This window comes from Panthera pardus, unplaced genomic scaffold (genome assembly GCF_024362965.1).
Source record: "Panthera pardus isolate Hobbes unplaced genomic scaffold, ASM2436296v1 HiC_scaffold_15, whole genome shotgun sequence".
In the NCBI taxonomy this organism is placed as follows: domain Eukaryota; kingdom Metazoa; phylum Chordata; class Mammalia; order Carnivora; family Felidae; genus Panthera; species Panthera pardus.
In genome coordinates, this window is record NW_026526710.1 from 27,217,629 (window position 1) to 27,239,863 (window position 22,235).

The 22,235-nt window shown below is 50.0% G+C and overlaps 1 long non-coding RNA gene across 2 annotated transcripts; it reads left to right on the top strand.

The window, feature by feature from the left end:
* The first annotated feature begins 1,133 nt into the window (after positions 1–1,133).
* Positions 1,134–22,226, top strand: LOC109257629 (uncharacterized). 2 transcript variants are annotated; one of them, XR_008422206.1, is made up of 4 exons: positions 1,134–1,243; positions 2,616–2,744; positions 20,624–20,705; positions 21,821–22,226. It is a non-coding gene; the product is annotated as an uncharacterized LOC109257629 (long non-coding RNA). The 2 variants fall into 2 exon arrangements; XR_002076058.2 differs by lacking the exon at positions 21,821–22,226 and having other exon boundaries at positions 20,624–20,799.
* Positions 22,227–22,235: the final 9 nt, after the last annotated feature.

Here is a 22,235-nt window from a genome sequence, read left to right on the forward strand (position 1 = left end):
CACCCCGCCGCCGGTGCCCCACCGAGGCTCGCCTCCCTCTGGGCCCTCTTCCTGGGGCCGCCTCGACGCCGCGCAGTCCTAGGAGAGAAAACAGAAAGGGGAGCCGAGGGACCCCTTGCTGGGGAAGCCTGGCCTGGCCGGGAAATGCGCCGGTCCCTGGGGCGCCCACCGAAGCGGGTTTGGGAACCGAGATAGGATGAGACGGTGGAGACTTTAAAAGTGGGGAGGCAGGCGGGAAGGACAGGGCTCCGGCCCCTCCGTGTCCCACTTTGCTGCCTCCCCCCCCCCCCCCCGCCCCCCGCTTGCCCTTCCCGAAGGGAGGCTGTTCCCGCTGAGCCGCAGAGGGCGGACGGGGTCCCACCCAGAGTCGCTCGGGAGGAGGGGGGCGGGTTCCAGGGCCGCGCGGACCTGGCGGGGCCGGCCCGGGGCGCTCTGCAGCTGCGGGTGCGCTAGGTCCCCGCCGGCTCCCCTCCCGCGCCGCGGGGTTAAACCCTGCCGGGAGAAGTGCTTTGGGACCTGAAAGTGGAGTTTTTCAGTGTGACTGTGACACTCGTCCCCCGCACCCCCTACACACACACATCTAACCGCGGGCTTTTGTTCTTATGTCCTCGATTTCCCGCCTCCCCGTCTGGAAATACAGATATCATTCCATTTCGACAACTCTGAATCATTTGTAGTGGGATTTAAAGTGAATACCTGGCTCCATCTGACAATGAATACACACACGCGCGCGCGCGCACACACACACACACACACACACATGCACACACACGCACCCCACACAGTCGTCTAGGAAGCCTCTCCACTGGGAATCAGCGATGAAAAGCTCTTTGGCCCCAGGAGAGCGTAGAGGGCCAGGTTCTACCCCTGCCGGCTCCGTAGCCTTCTCTATTCCTGGGTGCCATGGACTGCCTTCTGCTGTTGGGACGGAGGTGTGCCTTTGCGGATGTTCTTTGAGTAAACGCAGCTCTGGAGGAGTGAGGACGTTAGAAGGAATGTTTAATCATACAGGTCTCTCTTCTCCATCCTCAAGGGGCCACCAGAAGGCAGGCAGATTTCCAACCAAATGAACCAAGCCCTCTCTGGGGACTAGGAGACAACTCTCTATGCAAGGCATGGCTCCATATTTCTTTCATAACCTGGTGCAGCCCTGACCTGTCTTTGAACTCTGCTCCTCCTGCTTCCCAGTGTTTGCTGGACAGCCCCCACCCTGGGCACCTGTTTCCTTCACACCCTCCAGCAGGTAACAGTCCCCACTTGTTAGGGGCTGCCATCCGGGTTCTCTAGGCTCTGGCCCCTAGCCTCCTTGCTCAACTGCCTGGTTCTTCCCCTCCCCCCAGTGTCTGCCCCTCCCAGCCTGGGCCCCTCTGCTGCATGCTCACCACCTACACCCACACCTAGAACTCTCTCCAGTCCGTTCCTATGGACAGTTCCAGCTGGCAGGGCTCACTCACTCCTGTGCCCGGGCAGCAGATACTCAGCATATTCCCTTGGGGGATCAAGGTTACTTCTGGGCGTGAATTAGGCGCTTGGGGTTCTATCCTTCCTCTTCCAGGCGGTCTTGTGTGGTAGAAAGGAGTGACTACCGGCGTGAGTCAGGTTGACTCGGATTTCAATTCCGGTTCCGTTTCCAATTAGCTTTGTGTTCACTCAAATTCTCTGGGCTTCAGTTTATTCATGTGGAAAATGAAAGGATTATCCGAGGGACTCTGATTCTGTGGCACCTTCAGTTGGAATGTACATCCACCAGAGACTTTTGCATGAGTTTCCCTGTGTGAGCAGTTTAGGTAGGGAGACTCCGGAAGGCCTGGACTGGACCCCCTCCCAGGCCAAATGGAAATGCCACACAAAGAGGAAGCAACAATGCTCTTTTACCCGCACCAGCAGTTTCTTTTTAGATATATGAACACTTTGGGAAAGTCCTAATGTGGGTCTGTGCTTGGAAAGAGGTAGAGAACTTTAAACTTTTTTTTTTTTTTTTTGGAGTTTTACAAATGTTTCCAGTTTTAAGGATTAACTTCTTTAACCTTGGGGTCTCTGGCCCTGACCCTCTCCCTCACCCTCTACAATGCCAGGAAAGCAAGTGAGGGGCTCACAGCCTTGCCCACACTCTGTCATCAAACGTTAAGCCTGAGATGAGCCGGCTGTCCTCTCCTGAGTAGTCAGCACCTATTTAGGCTGCTTGTTGTCATTGCCCAATTGCATTATTGACTCCAAGTAAACGCTCCCAGCCTGCAGCCTCCAGCCTCTAGCCCTAACTTTCAGTTTGCCCCCCCTCTCCCCTTCCACCTTTATCCCACACTGGGAAGAGTCTCCTGTGCTCCTGTGAACACCCCAGTCCCCCCAACCCCCACACAGCCATCCCTGGGCCACTCCTTCTTACACATCAATGTCCCTGTCAACCATGGGGGGTGGGAATCCTGGAAGCAGGTTGGGATGTTTGCAAAGGGCATCCTCCCATCCTGGGTGCTGAAGCAGTGGTCTGGGCCCTGAGTGGGCACCCAGGGGCCATGCAGGAAGAGGTGCAGCCCAAGGCCTGGACCCTCTTGTGTGTGGCAACATGTTAACAATAGGTGTTATTTTATTATTGTATTATCTTCTCAACTCTCCCACAGGTTGGTAAGCTTCTCAGATGCAGTGATGGTGGCCAGGAAGGAACGGTGAATGAAATAGTCTAGTGAACAGAGGACACAGACGTCTTGGCTACAGTCTCAGTTTCCATTGGTAAAAAGCTGCCTCCAAAGGTATGATAGGGAGCTGTTTTCCCTTCATGGGCACACAGAAGGGATGGATGAGTACAAAGTTCCATGTGGCTGAGAAAAAGGGCCTCTAAGAGAGGAAGCAGACCTCCAGGAAGGGCTGCCAAAGGCTACAGGTCTTTGAAAACGGCACAGTCTCTCTAACCCATTCTAAGTCAAGTGTGATGAGAGAGAGAAGATGTGAATCCCCATTCATTCTAGAGCTCTGGGGTGCCCCCGCAATGTTGACTGGGCAGTTAGGGGCACAGGTCCTTTGGATCTAATCCAATCCCACCAACATAAACGTGTTCCGGGTGCCATGCTGGTTTGGGAGCCAGTAAGCTGCTAAAGCTGCCTGACAGCTCTAGGCAGATGGATAAGCCAAGGGCCAAAGAACTGAGAAGGCTGGGCCCAACTCTCACCTGCAGCCCCCTCCCCAACCCCCCTTTGAGTTTCTGTGTGTTCATCTGGACAATGGTGATCAGATAACGGGGCACACCCACCCACGCTCCCCCTCTGGCCGCTTTTGTGTTGGGTTGGGAACGAAGATAAAGATCCTGTTTTATATACCTTTGCTAGAGGAGACAGGTTTGGGATGTGTGATTAGAGGATATCTTTGTTTTTATGGAATCACTAATTCCCTGGAGTGTGATAGGAACAGCATGTGGTATGGGGCTGCCTGTTCTGTTCTACATGGGACGTGGATCGGAAAGTTAACTGTGACTCTTAACCCTGCATCCTGGAAGTTCCAGGTTTACATAAAATCTGTTTCCTCACTAGCCAGGGAGAGAGTAAGACCAGATAATCTTAAAATTCCCTTGTAGCTCTCACTTCTTGTAACTGATCAATACCTGTCCTAACTTGAATCATTCAAGAGCCAGCTGATCAAAATGCGACCTCATAGTCCCATTTCATCTATTTCTAAGAAAGCAGTGAGCGTATATCCATGAAGCACACAATGAAGAATAGACATTCGTGCACAGAACTGAGTGTAGTAAATCAACTGTATAACAAACATGATGTGACATCTATCTGATGGGAGTGGAATTGTTGCCATGTTGTGTGACAATGAGGTAAAAATGGACAGCATGTCTTGCTGTAGTCAAATGGCTTTACCCAGGCCAACTTAACTTTGCTATTTTCCCAGTCATGGAATCAGCTCTAACACTGACCATTTTCCCTGCTACTGTGCACAATATAAGTCTTCAGTATGTTCTAGAAGGAAGGGCTCTGTGTGAGGTGACAGAACTCTGGGATCTGACCCTGGGATCTGGAAGCCTCAGCTACTTCCTCAGCAACATGAGTGGGGGGTGGAGTGACCAGATGCAAAGATCTTGAGTGCAAACATCTAGGGCTCCCCCAGGACCCCAAGGCCACACTCATGGGACCTCCCCACTCACTCTCCCTCACCCTGGCCCCTTATCTTGCATACACACACACACTGCAGGGTGTGTGGGGTTAGGGGCTGAGGCCACAGCAATCAGCCCAGCACTGTGGAGGAGGGAAGAGAAGTGCTGGGAGGAGGCAGAGGCCCTCATGGGGAGCTGCCCAGGAGAAGGGGTTCTGGAATATCCCAGCCAGGTGACTTAGGCTGGAGGCAAGGGGAAGTAACGAAAGTTGCCTTCATCAGGGATTTTTTTTTAATTTTTTAAATTTATTTTTTAGAAAGAGAGAGAGAAACAAAGTGTGAGTGGGGGAGGGGCAGAGAGAGAGGGAGACACAGAATCTGAAGCAGGCTTCAGGCTCCCAGCTATCAGCACTGAGCCCTATGCAGGGCTCCAAATCATGAGGGAGTGGTAAGATCATGACCTGAGCTGAAGTCAGATGATTAACTGACTGAGCCACCTAGGCGCCCCCATCTAGGGATTTTTATTTTTATTTTTTAAATTTTTTTTCAATATATGAAATTTGTTGTCAAATTGGTTTCCATACAACACCCAGTGCTCATCCCAAAAGGTGCCCTCCTCAATACCCATCCCCCACCCTCCCCTCCCTCCCACCCCCCATCAACCCTCAGTTTGTTCTCAGTTTTTAACAGTCTCCTATGCTTTGGCTCTCTCCCACTCTAACCTCTTTTTTTTTTTTTTTTCCTTCCCCTCCCCCACGGGTTTCTGTTAAGTTTCTCAGGATGCACATAAGAGTGAAACCATACGGTATCTGTCTTTCTCTGTATGGCTTATTTCACTTAGCGTCACACTCTCCAGTTCCATCCACGTTGCTACATAGGGCCATATTTCGTTCTTTCTCATTGCCACGTAGTACTCCATTGTGTATATAAACCACAATTTCTTTATCGATTCATCAGTTGATGGACATTTAGGCTCTTTCCATAATTTGGCTATTGTTGAGAGTGCTGCTATAAACATTGGGGTACAAGTGCCCCTATGCATCAGTACTCCTGTATCCCTTGGGTAAATTCCTAGCAGTGCTATTGCTGGGTCATAGGGTAGGTCTATTTTTAATTTTCTGAGGAACCTCCACACTGCTTTCCAGAGTGGCTGCACCAATTTGCATTCCCACCAACAGTGCAAGAGGGTTCCCGTTTCTCCACATGCTCTCCAGCATCTATAGTCTCCTGATTTGTTCATTTTGGCCACTCTGACTGGCGTGAGGTGATATCTGAGTGTGGTTTTGATTTGTATTTCCCATCTAGGGATTTTTAAAACCAGCTGAATCACGGCAATTTTCAGGACTAGTCTTGGGCAATTTATATTTTTAAAAATAATCTTTATGTTATTTTTCCATTAAAAACTAGTAGATGAGTTTTGCAAGATGGAAATTCTGGAGAGTTGTCCCATGACATTGTGAATGTCCTGAATGCTGCTGAATTGTATGCTTAACAAGGGTGAAGGTGGTACATTGCATGTTAAGCACTTTCTTTAAACCACAATTTTATAAAGGGGTGGGGTAGTAATAGACAAACTTGACAAAACTTGGAAAAGACTGAAAAGTGAACAAAAGACAAAATCCACCCCCCAAACACCATTAATTAGTTAATTAATTAATTGACATTTTGACACATTTCCTGGCAGTCTTGTTTTTTTTTTGTTTTTTTGTTTTTTTTTAGTTAACATATAGTGTAATACTAGTTTCAGGAGTAGAACCCAGTGATTCATCACTTATATACAACACCCAGTGCTCATCCCAACAAGTGCCCTCCTTAATGCCCATCACCCATTTAGCCCATCCCCTGCCCACCTCCCTTCCAGCAACCTTTCCTGGCAATGTTTTATTCTACAACTAGTTTTCTTAAACTTCATTAGGTTCACATTGCCTGTGTGCTTTAAAACAATGAACTTTGTAAACGTAGCTTCTTCATGTTTGTATGTTGCCTCATAAAACCATCCTTACTAACTGCGCAACATCTTATAGGGTATTCTAATTATTATTCTAATTATTCTTCCAATTATTCCCTTCTGTTTGGCTATTTGGGTCGTTTCCTGTTTTCCACTACTCTCAATAATGCTTCAACAGACATCTTTGTGCGTGCAATATTTTTGAATTTAGAATTGAAGATTTGTTCCTAAAAGCGCAATTGCTGGATCAAATGCTATGATTACAAGGCTTTAGATCCATGTTGTCAGTCCTCTATCCAGAAGAGAGGCCCAGAGAGTCTCCCTGCAGGGAAGAAGAGCTCATTGCAAACTGAAGGTGAGAATCTCTTAGTGGAGGAGGGAGATCCTCACGAGCCCCCAAACCTCCTCTCCCAGTCCCGGGATGCCTGGAATTCTTTGAGAGGGAGACAAAACCTGTGCTTTTCCCTTAAAGAAGAGATGCTTTAGAGGCGCACCTGGCAGAGACTTGAGGTCTGGTGTGTGTGAATGAAGGTGTGGGGCCCTGCCCCGTTTAGAGAGGTGGGATCCCTGGGAGCCCCGCCCCCTGAATGCCATTGAGGGTCTGTCTGGAGTCTGCCCTGGGGTGAAGGAAGCTTCCTTGACACAACTCTATAGACCCCACCAGGTCACTTTACTCTCCCCTTCCTCCTGGGACTTCATTTGCAAAGAGTTTTCTTTCCATTTCTATGTGACTTCTGCAGTGTCCTTTCCTTGGGAATGTTAGAGCACCCAACTCTCCGGCTAATAAAGTGAAGTGACTTGCACTAGTGCATCATGGAGCTTGGAGATTGGTCAGAGGGTTTAATTTCAGCTCTGCCACATGGGGAAACGGGGGATATAATTCCAGTCTTACAGGATTGTTGGGCGCATTGTGTGTTGGGAATGAAAAGGTTCTTTTCATTTGACGTCTGCCATACAACAGGCACTCAGCATGTTTCGCTTAAAGTAGGTACCTTATAAACGACTAATCTCTCAGCCCTAGAGTTGCGGAAGACAACCTTGTTTTGTTGCAGTCATAGGGCTATAAAAAATTAAGTTTGGACTGAGTAAAATAGAAATTGATTTTTCAAAACATTTTTATAGTTTTTTAAAGTGTATTTTATTTATTTTGAGAGAGAGAAGGGGTGGGGGTTGCAGAGAGAAAGGGAGAGAGAGAATCCAAAGCAGGTTCCACACTGTCAGTGCAGAGCCTGATGTGGGGCTCAAATTCAGGTACTGCGAAATCATGACCTGAACCGAAATCAAGAGTTGGACACTTAACAACCACTTAACAGCCACCCAGGTGCCCCTACAAATTGATTTAAGTGATTATGTGATTTGAAAGGATGTGTGTGTGTGTGTGTGTGTGTGTGTGTGAGAGAGAGAGAGAGAGAGAGAGAGAGAGAAATAATTACTTTTTGTTTAAAATCAAACAAATATTTACCTAGTGATATAACAGTAAGTGTTGAATTCTATGTGTTAGTAAGGGGAAAGAGAGGGCAGGAAGAGGACAAACGGGAGGAGACAGACTGGCAGACGGACTTTCATGGGTAAAAGGAGAAGGAGAAACAGAGAAAACAGGCCACGCATTTCCACTGATGTATCTACCAGTGGAAGCACCCACGCCTGTCTCTCCCTGGGCTCTCCCTCTGCCCTGCTGGACCTGCTCCCTGGCAGGGCCTGGGGTATCAAAGCTCCAAGGTCACAGCCATATCAGTCTATTGTCTGGTTCTGTCGTAGGATGCTATTTTGAGTGTTGATGATTCATTGATTTACTCACTCTTTTCTTCAACAAATGTCACATGCTTACTACATCCCAGACACTGTGCTATAGATTCTGACTGTAATCGTCATGAAGTATTAGTAACCTCTGCAGCAGACAAAGAAGTAACAATTATACTGATGTGACGTGCTGGGAACAAATAATGATGGCCATAATTCTTACTATTCAATGACTTGGCACAATTTGTTTCATGTTAATATGAAGGAAGAAAGTGATGGAAGTGAATGAATGAGTCTGCCCAGAAGTGTGAGAGGGCAGGTCTGGGGGAGACATCACTGAAAGGAGAATTGCAACAAGACTTATTTGTACAGGCAGATCAGACACCCCCCCCCCCCCCCCCCCGCCCACCAGAAAGCATGAGAATGATCGGCTAGATGCTCAGGACTCAAAGGGCCCATTCTAATGAGATGAGGGGTCTTCCAGAAAGGCTGGGAGTCCCCAGTAATGAAGACGACCATCATGGTGCAACCTAGCTTTGGGGCAAAGAGCTCCAAGTCCCAAGGAGTGGGATTTCCTGGGGACCTCCTGAGACCTCCGGCTTCTCCTCCTGAGGTTGACCCATAGTTTCTAGCATCTTGTTTGTAATGAATCCAATGAGCATTTGTATGCATGCCAGGATACATTTTTTGTGATAAAAATCTTATGGGCCTAAACTTGCGTCCGTTGATTCCTGGAAAAAGATTGAATTTATCCCCGCCCTGAGCCTTGACCTTTGGCTCAGCCACGGAATTTTGTCTCCCCATGATTTGGACACTGCTGTGAGTCCCCCTAGCCTGAGCCTCTGAGCTTTCTCTCTGCAGCCCAAGCCTCCTGAGGAGCTGAGACTCTCCCCCTGCAGTGCCTGCTGCTTGTTTCTTGTTCCCTTCAGCATCACCTCTGTTTGTTGGTCTAATTTACACCTGTGTCTTCTGCTTGGAAGCCCCGGCAATGTGCTCCAGCCACCTTTGGGACTTCTGCTTGTCACCTCTGTCAGAGGCCCTCAGGCCATTTCCCTCACCTCCTCCTGGCATGTGTCAGCTTGCCTCTCCCTGCGCCAGGATGGGTCCGGATTGTTTGGACCTGTTCATCTTTTTTTCCCCAGCCCTTCCTCTCACTAACTCAGCTGTTACATAATGACATGGTGCCAGCAAAGATATTTAAACCTCGACTGCATTTTCACAACTAGAAGCACACACGGGAACGTTCAGGTTTTTGTTATTTACCCCTGTGGGATGGATTAACTTAATGTGCATCATCCCCATCTCCAGGCTGGAATAATATGATGTGTTTTTCTTCTGGTCCCAGATTCCCGTTGGACATGACATCGCCACACAGGCATGTCATGAACTTCCAGTCTGCACCAGGGCCAGTGTTGTATGCTCATTGAATGTCCCCATGACCAGATTGTCCAGGTGTTCCACATTTAGCAGTCTTACCTCCTGGACCAGACTGTAGGTTCCCAAGATTAGAGACTAGACCTCCTATCTGGTGTCTGCAATACTCAGCATACTACTTAACATGCAAATGCAGCCAGTAAGTGATGGTAAATGAAGAAAATAAGAGTGTAAGAAAATTTCCAGTGCAGAGGACTTTCCTATTCTGAAGGGAGGACTCAGAATGTCATGACAGGAAATCGTGAAGAATTTAGTAATGCCCCCCCCTAAACAAAGAGGTTTCCACCAGGGTTTTCTCAGAACCAAATACAAATTCAGATGGCATTTTATTCTTTTGAAGTTTATTTACTTTGAGAGAGAGAGAGAGAGAGAGAGTTGGAGGGAGAGAGAGAGACAGAGAATCCCAAGCAGGCTCTGCACTGTCAGCACAGAGCCTGATGTGGGGCTTGAACCCAGAAACTGTGAGATCATGACCTGGGCCAAAATCAAGAGCCACCCAGGTGCCCCGAGATGGCATTTTAAAACCAGAGTCAAGGGGTGCCTGGGTCGGTCATCAGTTGAGTGTCCAACTTCAGCTCAGGTCATGATCTCACAGCCCTGCATGGGGCTCTGTGCTATCACTGCAGAACCTGCTTCAGATCCTCTGTCCCTCTCTCTCACTTTACTTCCCCTGCTCATGCACGCGCACACACGTGCACTCTCTCTGTCTCAAAAATAAACATTTAAAAAGAGTCATAACCGTTCACAGCTGATTCTGATCAGTGAGTTTTTGCCTGAGTTTTGTTGCTAGTCATCCCTGCCGCTCTGGTTAGGAGCTGAGTTTCCATCTAGGTGGTGGGCGTCTGGGAAGGTGGGACAGCGGGGTCCAGCCTTCTGCCTTCCCACAAGCCCTGTGGTCACTGCTCCAGGGCTCTGGGATGGGGTGAGCCCTTCCACCTGATAGGCTTCCTGGGAGCACCCAAGGTGAGGTACGTGAAGATGCCTGCAAACCCTGAACTTCCGGACCAAAGCAATGGGCCGTTCTTATTGTTCCTTGTCTAGGGGAAGAGAAGGCTATTTGGAGAGTTCAGCTCAGTTCAAACGGGAGCCCACCAGCTCCCAGCTGCCTCAGCTGTTCTCAGGAATTTTGTGGCAGCCCGTCCCTCGATTCTCAGCTGGCCTGGCCTGGTGATTCAGAAAGCGTCACTCTCCACTCACCCTGACAGCTCGTCTCCTGGTTCTGTTCTATCCCTACCAAAGTGTATCTGTGACTAACTGCCAAGTGTAGGCTATATGGCTCATTCACTTAATCGGGAGAGATCAAGCCATCTGATGCTGTGTCCCCGGTGCTCCAGGCAGGGAGCACCGTGCTTTATTCAATGCATTTCATGTAAAAGGATTGTCCTTCCCCAGGCAGGTATTGTTCACTCTCTTACAGATGAGGAAACCAAATCTGAGAGAGGCCAAGTAACTTGTCCTGGCCTCGGGCTTCTTCTTAGACTCTAGCTGTTGCTTTTTCTTGTCTTCTTTTAAGTTCTACTATATTGTAGGGAGAACACTTCACGTGAGATCTACCCTCTTCGCAAAGCATACACTGTATCATTTATTGACTGTAGATACAAGGTTGTACAGCAGATGTCTGGAACTGACTCATCTTGCTCAACTGACACTTTATGCCTGCTGATTAGTGACTCCCCATTGCCTAGACTCTAGCTTTTTAAAAAAAATGTTTTATTTTATTTTTGAGAGAGAGAGAGAGAGAGAGAGAGGGAGAGGCAGAGAGAGGGAGACACAGAATCCGAAGCAGGCTCCAGGCTCTGAGCTGTCAGCACAGAGCCCGATGCAGGGCTCGAACTCATGAACTGTGAGATCATGGCCTGAGCTGAAGTCAGTGACATAACCAACCGAGCCACCTGGGTGCCCCTAGATCCTATTCTTAAAGAAGAAATGGGGCCCGGAATCAGTGGCTGTATTTACACTGGCATAATGCACCAGAACTGTTTCAGCTGCAGTAGAATTGATTGGAAACTGATGAAACAGAAAGGATTATTTTGTCCAGTGCTTATTCCAGGGATAGCGGGGGGTCACGAGGCTTGCCTTGTGGGGTGAGATTTTCTCTCTGGCCCTGCCCTTCCTGTGCATCCTCCCTGGACCAGAGCCTGCACTGACCCACCACATGGATGCACTGAGCAGCCGGCCTCTGCTCCGAAGTCCTGATGGAGGCCATGCCTTGTCCCCTGTCTCCTCTGGCTTCCACTCAACAGAGCAGCTGGAGAAGTGGCACCTCAAGGGCTCCCCGACTATTTTTATGTAGCCATCTGCCTTCTAGGCCAGGCCTGGCAGGCAGCAACAGGCCTGAGGAATGCCACAGCAGGTGGGTGACGCCCAGACAGCTGAGGATGCCCAGCCCTGCCCCTGACTGTTGTTGTAGGGACGCTGGAAATGTGGTGCGAGGATACCAAGAGAAAAAGAATGCCTTTTTCATGTCACAGCCTGGGGTGATGTGGGTGCTCTTGGTTCCCTTTCTGTTTCTAGAACAAGCTAAGGCCAGCTCCACCCTGCCATTGCCAGGGTCCAGGCGGCAGGGCTGGGCAGACGGCACAGTGTGATGTGCAGGTGATTTGGCTACTGGCTGGCCTCGGGCCATCAGAAGAGAGGGCATAGCAAGAACGCTCCGCGGTGGGAAAGCCTTGGGCTTCAGTTGCACTAAGACCCCAGGGTGTCTCTGTGGCCCACCCTGACTGAAAGCTAAGCCTGGGACAGGTGGGGCTTCTCTCCAGAAACGTGGAGGGGCAGGGCCGTGGTCAGATCTGTGGTTAGAGGAAGGGCTTGCCTCACTCATAGCGCCCTAGGACAGAGGCAGCATTGAAAATCAATAAAAAACCCCTTTCCATTACAGAAAATTTGAAACATATGCAAATTAGACCTAGGATAACGAACCTAGCTTCGTGTGGAAGTATTTCTCTTTTTTTTTGTTAATTTTTTTTTTAAACATTTATTTTTGAGACAGAGAGAGACAGAGCATGAGCAGGGGAGGGTCAGAGAGAGAGGGAGACACAGAATCCGAAACAGGCTCCAGGATCTGAACTGTCAGCCCAGAGCCCAAAGCGGGGCTCGAACTCACGGACCGCGAGATCATGATCTGAGCCGAAGTTGGACGCCCAACCGACTGAGCCACCCAGGCGCCCCAGTATTTCTCTTTTTTGTAAGTTTATTTATATTTTGATAGCACACACACGTGAGTGGGGAGGGGCAGAGAGAGGGAAAGAGAGAATCCCAAACAGGCTTCGCGCTGTCAGCATGGAGCCTGATGTGGGGCTGAAACCCACAAACCGTGAGATCATGACCGGAGCCAAGATCAGGAGCCGGATGCTCAACTTGCTCAACCGACCGAGCCACCCAGCGGCCCCCAATATGGAAGTATTTCTTAAACAAACAGGTGACAATACACCTCTTCCTGATTTAAAAGACAGAAAAGAAAAGAAAAGAAAAGAGAAAAGAAAAGAAAAGAAAAAAGAAAAGAAAGAAAAGGGTGTGTTTTGTCAGATTTATAGTAAAGGCTTAATTGGCCTTTTTCAGGGATAAGTGGGAAAATAAATGGGTCAGATATTTTGAAGATAGTGTATTCAATTTCCGGTGCGTCTTTCTTTCTCCTCAATGTAAAGGATGTTGCCTTCCCAAGCACCTATGGTGCCTGCTACCTGCCATGCCCCATGCCAAGCATCCACTGGCTCCTGGGATCCAGGAAGAAGTGGATCAAGGTGCCTGGAGCCCTGAACTGGCACTGGTGGGACTGTGAGAAAGGCCCCTAAATTCTAGATTCTAGGCTTCCTCATCTGCAGGGTAATCATGATGATGAGGGGCTAAATCGTATTACGAAAACCAAATACGACTATCTTCAAACTAGGGAAATATTTCGTAATGATAAAAACATTAAAAAATTTAAAGAAGTTATTTGGAACATGCCTGAACCAACAGGGGCAGAAACCTTCATGTGGGCCCTTCAAACCACCCTCCTTCTAGAAGAAGGGGTTGGAAAATTGAACTGAATTTTTGCCCTCCCTGTCTCTGGTTGCAAATGGCCAATGGCCATGAGATGCCGGGGGGCCTGGTTTGGAAGTGGAACTCTCCCTCTCGCTCTTCCGCCACCCCCGCAGGACCCCAGAAGACCCACCTTGGACCCAGTGGGCATGTTGAGGTGCAATGGCAGCAAAGCCCAGGCAGCCCTGACTCGAGCCATCCCGATGACATGAGCGTCTAATTCCCCGTGGGAGACCCTTTTCTGCTGGGGCTGTCTAGAATGACTGCTTTTCCTGCTTTGAGCCCCGCCTGACATGACTACTCAGAACAAAAGGGGGGACATGATCACAGCGCAGCCACAGGAGCAGAGAGGGCCGTGACCCAGCTGCCCCTGCGCTCTTCCTCTTGTTTCCATTTGGTTTGGTCTCTCGGATTTTTTAGGTGGCAGGGACCACAGATGCTTCTTGGACCCACCTGGGCCATGTGACACATGGACAGTTTACCTTTGGCCGCTCCATGCAAACACTGTAGAGTTGGGTACCAGCTGTTCCTCAAAGAAGGGCGTATTTGTCTCACCTGAAGAACAGGAAGAATGCTCCCGCCACCGAAACGCAGGGTCCAGACAACCAAGACAAGCGCTGGACTCTGGCATCTGGGGGTTGCATTTACTGCTGCTGAAGCCCCAAAACACAGTGGCTTGAGCCACGGGCATTTCTTTTTCTTTTCTTGCTCCTGTGGCCGCCCCTGGCTGGGCAGCTGTGCTCGGGGCTGTAGGTCATCCGCAGGTGGCTCCAGGCTGTAGGGCAGGGTCAGTCCTGCCAAAGGGGCAGTGGCTACTTGATCATGTTCTCATCTTGACGACTGGGAGAGGGGTCGGGGCCAGGCCAGCATGCCAAGTCTGCCATCCTGGGGCTCCCGTGCCCAGCAAGACCTTATGCACCAGGACAGAGGAAAAGAACCATCTCCCCAGGAGCTCATGGGAGCAGTCTTCTCTGAGAGCAGCAGGGAGGAAATTGTTTCTCAGGTCTGATCAATTGAGTTAATCCGAGTGTTTGTTTTTATAATTATTTTTCTCACTTGCGACCTGCCTTAGATATTTTTGTTCTTATTTTTGTCATTTTTTCCCAACAGCCAGGAACTACGTCGATTCCTGCCATTATTTAATAGAACTTTACTGTTTGGGTTATATTTTTGCCCCGTTTTAGCATTTATTATCTTATTCAATTCTTATAACCGTGCTCTGGGGAAGGCAAAATAGCATTATACCCATTTTACAGATGACGAAGTAAATTGTGGCACTATCAACTGCCCCAAAGTCACCACAGCTAGCAAAATAGTAGAATTGGAACTAGCACCTATATATTGTATGAGTCTTGAGGAAAACATCTATGTCTGGCAAACACAGGACAATATTAAAAAATGCCAAAAGCGGGGCGCCTGGGTGGCGCAGTCGGTTAAGCGTCCGACTTCAGCCAGGTCACGATCTCGCGGTCCGTGAGTTCGAGCCCCGCGTCAGGCTCTGGGCTGATGGCTCTGAGCCTGGAGCCTGTTTCCGATTCTGTGTCTCCCTCTCTCTCTGCCCCTCCCCCGTTCATGCTCTGTCTCTCTCTGTCCCAAAAATAAAAAATAAAAAACGTTGAAAAAAAAATTTTAAAAAATGCCAAAAGCTAGTACCGTAATACTTTAATCAATCCATCAAAATACAAAATGGTTTCTTTTTATTCATAGCTAAACAAAACTATATATTATAACACTGCCAATCATGTGATATAATTTGTAGTATAATTTTTCAAATATTTTCGATAATTTCCAATAACTTTTAAAAAAAATTTTTTTAACATTTATTTATTTATATTTATTTTTTTTAATATGAAATTTATTGTCAAATTGGTTTCCATACAGCACCCAGTGCTCATGTTTATTTATATTTGAGAGAGACAGAGACAGAGTGTGGGCAGGGGAGGGGTAGGGAGAGAGGGAGACACAGAATCTGAAGCAGGCTCCAGGCTCCAAGCTGTCAACACAGAGCCCAATGCGACTCACGAACTGTGAGATCACGACCTGAGCTGAAGTCGGACACTTGACCGACTGAGCCACCCAGGTGCCCCAACTCCCGTGTATCTTGAAGCACTTCCCAGATATCATTTACTTCATCTGTAAATATTACAGTTTGTAGCTCTAAAAGGTAGTGAGGTTTTTTTTTTGGGAATGTAACCATTGTCACACCTAAAAATTAATTTTTAAATATGTTAGTTACTTTAACCATACAAGACAGATGACCCTTAGAACTTTGAGGTCTATTTTTAAGTTATTTATTTATTTATTAATTTAGAGCAGGGGAGGGGCAGAGAGAGAGGGAGAGAGAATCCCAAGCAGGCTCCATGCTGTCAGCACAGAGCCCTATATGGGGCTTGAAATCACAAACCGTGAGATCATGACCTGAGCCAAGATCAAGAGTTGGAGGCTCAGGGGCACCTGGGTGGCTCAGACAATTAAAGTGTCTGACTTTGGCTCAGGTCATGATCTCACGGTTCCAGCCCCACAGAGGCATCGGCTTCTGCGCTGGCAGCTTAAAAAAGAAGAGTTGGAGGCTTAACTGACAGAGTCACTCAGGCACCTCTGTTGTCTTTTTCTTTTTTAAAGTCATTTATTTATTTTGAGAGAGAGAGCATCCCAAGCAGGCTCCATGCTGCCAGCACAGAGCCTGATGGTGGAGGGAGGTGGGGGGAGGGGGCTGAGATCATGATCTGAGACAAAATCAAGAGTCCAATGCTCAACCAGCTGAGCCACCAGGCTCCCCTTGGGCACTTTCTATGTGAAGATGCTGTTTTAGGTGCTGGTAGACGGTGGGACAATATTGTAGGAAGGCAAGCTTTGCAGTGATCTGAGCAACGCAAAGTCCTCATACAGCAAGTCAGAGGTCCATTCCAAGATGCAGTTTAACTTCATCTACATTAAATTAATGCTGTTGAGTTGAATTTGGTGTTTTCCCCCAGTTTTGTTTATGTTTGTTATGTAAGTTTGAAAAAAATATTTGTACAGAACCAATCAGAATAAAGGGTTCCTATCTGATTTTGTGTTTGTTCATATTTAAATAAGTTTATAACGAAAAGAATAGACCTTTGGGCTTTCCCTCCCCTCCTACCTCCTACATGAACTCTTCAGCAGTTTCAAGTCTCTCCACTAACAACACAGGGGCACAGACGCACACGACAGGCACACACATACGTGTTAACAGCATGCGCACATGTACACAGTATGCACATGCCCACACAGCACTCGTGAGCACACACGCGCAAACATGCACACAGCATGCATTCACACCTGCATAAGCACACACACTCCAAAGACCGCGCTGAGGTTTCCAGGGTCCCAGGACCCGGGGGAGCCTGGCAGGGGATCTTCTCGCTGTCCCGGAGGTTTAGAAGTCGCCTGGGGAGGGATTCCAGAGAGATCCTTCCTGCACTGGCGGCTGAGACACCTCCCCCTCCCCCCTCCGCCCCTAGAAGCTCCTCCGGCTGCCGGCAGACGCCCTCTCCCCCGCATGCTCTCTCCTCGCCCGCGCTGCTCTGCTCTGGCGCTTGCCCCAGACCCCTCCGGAGCAGTACACTCTGAGCCAGGACCCCCAAGTCACCAACCCCATCTGCCTTCGTCCTGTGCCTTTCGAAAGCTTGTACTGTTACCAGCTGGCCCCAGCCACCCTGGCAGAGAAGTCCGAGTTGATGGAAGGAGCCTGGGCCGCCGCCAGGAGCGCTCCCTTCTGGCTGGGGGGTCCGTGCTGGGGGGCCGGAGAGCCGGCCCAGGCGGCGGGTGCAGGCTGGGTCCACGAAGATCAAAGACACCGCCTGGGGAAGCAGGGAAGATTTATTCTTTATAACTCCAGAGGGCAGAAGTAGAACCTGTGGGCGGAAGTTTTAGGGACCCAGATATTTGGCTAAAAACGAAAACAAAAAACTAACAAAACCCTCCACAACTAGAATGAGCTGCCTTTGTGAGAGACGTGAGCCCTCAGAGTGTTCATACCAAGGGTGAGGACAGAGCGCGAGCGTCCTGGGTGCGGTGGGAGGGTCTCTGCACACACGCATGACACCGTGTCATCTGTGACTCATGTTGAGGCCACTGCTTGGCCCTCAGGAACTGTCCTCCTAAGCCAAGTGCTCTCATCTGGGCACGATTCATCCCTTGGGGAGAGAGGCAATCTCTTCTAAAGCGAAGTGCCATTTGGAGTGGTAAATCACCCTTAGGTGACTTAAGTACAGGAACGAGTGGAAGCAACATCCTTTTAGGTTTCATGTTGTTTGTTTGAAGACTAACTCTACATCAGTGAGGCAGCTGTTGGCAGGCTTGAATGCCTTCCCACGTCGGTTGTCCCCTCGTTGATTTCCTGTGGATCATGTCCAGGTAGACAAGGAGAGTGTGGGGCACAGCATTTGTGACCAAGGTAGTGATTTCAAGGATAGTTTTTCTACGTGTACAACCACCCCCCCTCCAGCCTCCCCCAGGAGGGAGTGCCCAGTCCGTAGTCTGGCCTTTGCTCTGCTAAGGAAGTACTAGAAGAAGAGGCTGGGTTCACTTAGAAAAGATGGAGTGCTTTTAGGAAGGGTCAGATCCTGGATCCTGGATCCTAGATCCTGGAGTCAGAAGACCTGGGGAGCTGAGACGTGCATGGACCTGTACTCCCCCTCCTGGTGGAGCCGGGAAGCCAGCACACCTTGCAGCTGTCCTTGCCTGGCAGGACAAGGAGCCTCAACAGGAGCCTCAACACCACAGTTGTATGGGTGGGGGGCCCTCATGTCTGGCCGGGCCAGGGAGGACCTGTTTCTGAGCAGGAGAGGCCGGGGAGATTCAGTATGACCTTCACAGGCTGAGCTCCAAAGACTGCAGCCAGTGGGCACCTTGGGGGGAGGCCTGGGTGGGACACAACCCAGTATGGTGCCTTGACATATTACCCCCCGAGAGCATCTGGCACTCCTTGGGCGTGAGGTGGGGGGGGAGGGGGGGCGGACCACTCAGTGGAATAGAGGCTTGATGTAAGAAGCGGCGAATTGACAATCAGATATAAAAATCCACACTTCTGGAGCACCTGGGTGGCTCAGTCGGTTAAGCGTCTGACTTTTGATTTTGGCTCAGGTCATGATGTCATGGTTCATGGGTCCCGAGTCAGGCTCTGTGCTAACAGTGGGGAGCCTGCTTGGAATCTCTCCCTGTCTCTCTCTCGGGCCCTCCCTCTCTCTCTCAAAAATAAATAAACATTAAAAAAATAAAAAATAAATAAAAATCCACATGTATTTGAATGGTGTATATGGTTTATCTCCCCAGTTTGCCACCCCACAAAGTTGAGGGGAAAAAGGTCCCCTCCTTGTCCACTCATCTGTGGCCTGGGATTTAAACCTGCTCAAAGAGTTTGGGGACGGTTGTGCCGCTGGGTGGCTATCAGTGGCACATTTCGACCTTGACCCCTCTCTGAGATCGGGGAAGGAGCCACCTTGGAGCTGTGCTTTTCTCGGGGAGGACCCCCAGGACAAGCCAGGTGTTTGCAATGGTTCATGTGAGGGTGGTTCCAGCTCCCTCGTAGGTACTGAGATAGTTGTAACAGGGAACTGGAGTCCTCACAGAGGAAGGAGAGGGATGTTCCCCCCAGTTTTCTTCACATACGATTTATTTATCACAGAGGAGTTGGGAGCCTGAGACAGGAGACTCCGCTGAGTGAGAACAGCTCCCCTCAGACTTGGGGGCAGGTCACTGTCTGTGGGCCACGAGCACTCCAGGCGTGGCTTCCTGGAGAAAGGCCACATTCTCCTAGGTCTGGGCTCTGAAGGAGAGCAACCCCGTGTCCCCAGGTGGGCAAGGCATAGGGCCAGGCTGTGGCTCTCTCTGTGAGGGGGGCAGCTCTGGAGAGTAGTCGTGCACACCTTTCCTGCGTAGGAAGAAATGCATATAGTTGTCATGCTGGGTGAGGAGGAAGAGAACTTTCCTTGGAGGAAGTGGATTCCGGTTTTAAGATCCTTGTCTGACAAAGCCTATAGCAGGGTCGCTGACTTGGGGTCCAGGGGCCAGCAGGCGACAGACACCTTCTCCAGGGCTGGGCAGAAGAGTAGAAACATGGTGAATCAGAAAGTGCCAGGCTGACGAGAGGCGCTCTGTTAACATTTTTTTTAAATTATTTTTTTAGGTTTATTTATTTATTTGAGAGAGAGAGAGAGAACAGAAGTGATGAACAATCAGCGGGGGGGGGGGGGGGGGTGGCGGGGAGAGAGAATCCCAAGCAGACTCCACACCACCAGCACGGAGCCTGATGCGGGGCCCGAACCCACGAACCGTGAGATCATGACAGCCAAAGCCGGACCCCCAACTGACTGAACCACCCAGGCGTCCCTGTTAACATTTTTTTAAACCTGTGCCAAGAAAGACCTGTCTGGGAGTATGGACTTCCTGGCCCACCTCATTTAAAAATTTTTAAAACATTTTTTTGTATTTTTTTTAACGTTTATTTATTTTTGAAGGAGAGAGACAGACCATGAGCAGGGAAGGGGCAGAGAGAGAGGGAGACACAGAATCCAAAGCAGGCTCCAGCCTCTGAGCTGTCGGCACAGAGCCCGATGTGAGGCTCAAACTCACGAGCTGTGAGATCATGACCTGAGCCGAAGTCAGACACTCGACTGATGGAGCCACCCAAGTGCCCCTGGCCCACCTCGTTTTAATCCTCATTTTACAGATAAAGAGTCTTAGGGAAGTCTGTTCACAGCAGGATGATTCTAACTGGGGTCCATCTCTGGCAGTGAGGTAATGGCTTTGGGAATATTTCATGCTAATGCTCTCAGTCCATGCCAAGCCCTCTGTCCCCTGCTCATCTGGTTACCCAGTGGAGATGCCAGGATGTATGGGGACGTGGAGCTGTGTGTGACTGAGACGGGGAGCACACGGATACACATTGGGGTACACACAGACATGGGAGGTCATGAACTCTGAGCTCATAGGGATGATTTCCTGTTTTATGAACTGTGCTTCTAGGTCAGTAAATTAAGGGTACATGGAAAGACCCTGAGCCCTTGAAAGGGACACAGGCCACTGGAGCAGATTCAGCTCTTGACTTAGCTTTTGGTGACATCCCAAACCCAGCAGCAGTGTCTCTGACCAGCAGCATAGCTGTTCCTGCTGACCATGGGGACCACACCTTTCTCCCAGCTAGCGGACAAAATGTGGGCTGTGCAAACGCTAAGATTAGAACGGGAAAGTGTCAGTTTGGAGTGCGTGTTGCTTAATTCAAACCAGAGACCAGAGGGAGCTGCACCTGTTGGGACCCTGCCCAGACAGGAAGCAGGTTTTTATTCTGCTGGTTCTCTCCCATCAAAAGCCTCACGAAGGGCCCCAGAAGCCTTTGATGTTTGCAAAATCAGCTTTTGCCTCTCTTCACAGGCCTTGTGCATTGGAGCCTAGAGGCCCTGGGAGCCTTCCCCGAGAGCCCATCCCGGGCCATCCCCGGAAAGCACCACACAGGGTAAGAGGAAGAGAACCCCCAAACCCTAAGTAGTCCTTCTGAGTGAATCCCCCTTTTGATGGTGGGATGGCACTTCCGAGTCGTCCTTTTGCTTAATTCCCCTCCCTGCAAAACAGGCCAGGGTTTCCTGTGGAGCCGGTGAGGACAAGGGCACGCCGCCCGAGTGAGGGCGCCAGCTGAGTCAACAGGGTCAGGCACTTCAGTGAAAATTCCTTTTTTGGAAGCCAGGCGGTGGCTTTCCAGGACTGCAGAATCCTTGGGAAGTGACGCAAGCCCTCAGTCAGGGAGAGGCCCCGCGCTCCACTCCTCCTCGCTCCTCCTCTGAAGGTGCTGGAAAGACTGGGCTGGACGAGCCAGCGAGCCAGCGAGATGTGAGCAGTTTGTGGGGCCCTCTCCTTCCTCCTGGAGCATCTGTGCAGCCCCAGCCCCAACCCGCGGAGGGCAGGGCTTTCAGCAGAGACCTCCTTATATAGGAAACGCTCTACTGAGGAGGCTTCTAAGGACTGCACAGGCACTGCCTCTGAGCCTTCTCTGTGGAACTCTCTCTACAGCAGCAGCATCCTATTCTAGAAGGCGACAGAAACGGCAGGGGGAAGGGGGGCTAAAATGTTTATATTGTCACAATGCTAGAGGCAGAGGATGTGTTTTGAGAACGCTGTGTGGCTCTTTTACTCTTGCCTCATCGGGCCAGGGAAAGCCTCTCTCAGCAGGCAGCTTGGACCGGTGAGCGCCCAGGACGGAGCAAAGCTGACCTCTGGGACTGCAGCAGGGGCTGTGGCCTGCGTGTGAAGGGAGGGAAGGCCGAGCCCCCCTCCCCGCCCCCCAGAAGGCCTGGGCAGTGGGCAGGAGCCCCACGGATGGTGTGGGGCCCTCTCCGCTGCAGTGACTTTTCACTGTGCCTGAACGGTCAGCCAGGAGAGGAGAGAGGCCTCCGTGCTAACATTTCCTAAAAGGAAATTCACAAATCTGAGTAGGAGTACATTTGTCTCCCGGAGTCTTAGGAGACAAATCGTGCTGCCCCTTATTCTAGTGGAAGCTCCCCCGTTTCCTTTGGGGGGGGGCACACTGTCCTCACCCCATGTGTGTGGCTGGGGCTGATCCTTCCCTGTCTGCAGGACCAGGTCCGTGGCCCTGTGTGGCACACCCTCTCCCCAGGATGCAACCCCAGGACTTCCTGCTGTGGGGCTGGCATCTCACTTTCATATGAGGGCTGGCCTGGAGATGATACCAACCCAGAGGAAAGCAGGACCAAGAGATGGAAAGACAGGGGAGCCTGAGGTCGCTCAGTGGGTTAAGTGTCCCGACTGGCCTCAGGTCATGATCTCACAGTTCATGGGTTCCAGCCCCACATTGGGCTCTGTGCTGACAGCTCAGAGCCTGAAGCCTGCTTTGGATTCTCTCTCTCTCTCTCTCTCTCTCTGCCCCTCCCCCACTCACTGCTCTGTGTCTTTCTCTCTCAAAAATTAAAATTAAAAAAAAAAAAGAGAGATGGAAAGACGGATCCCTGGCTACCTTACTTGGGGGCCTGCA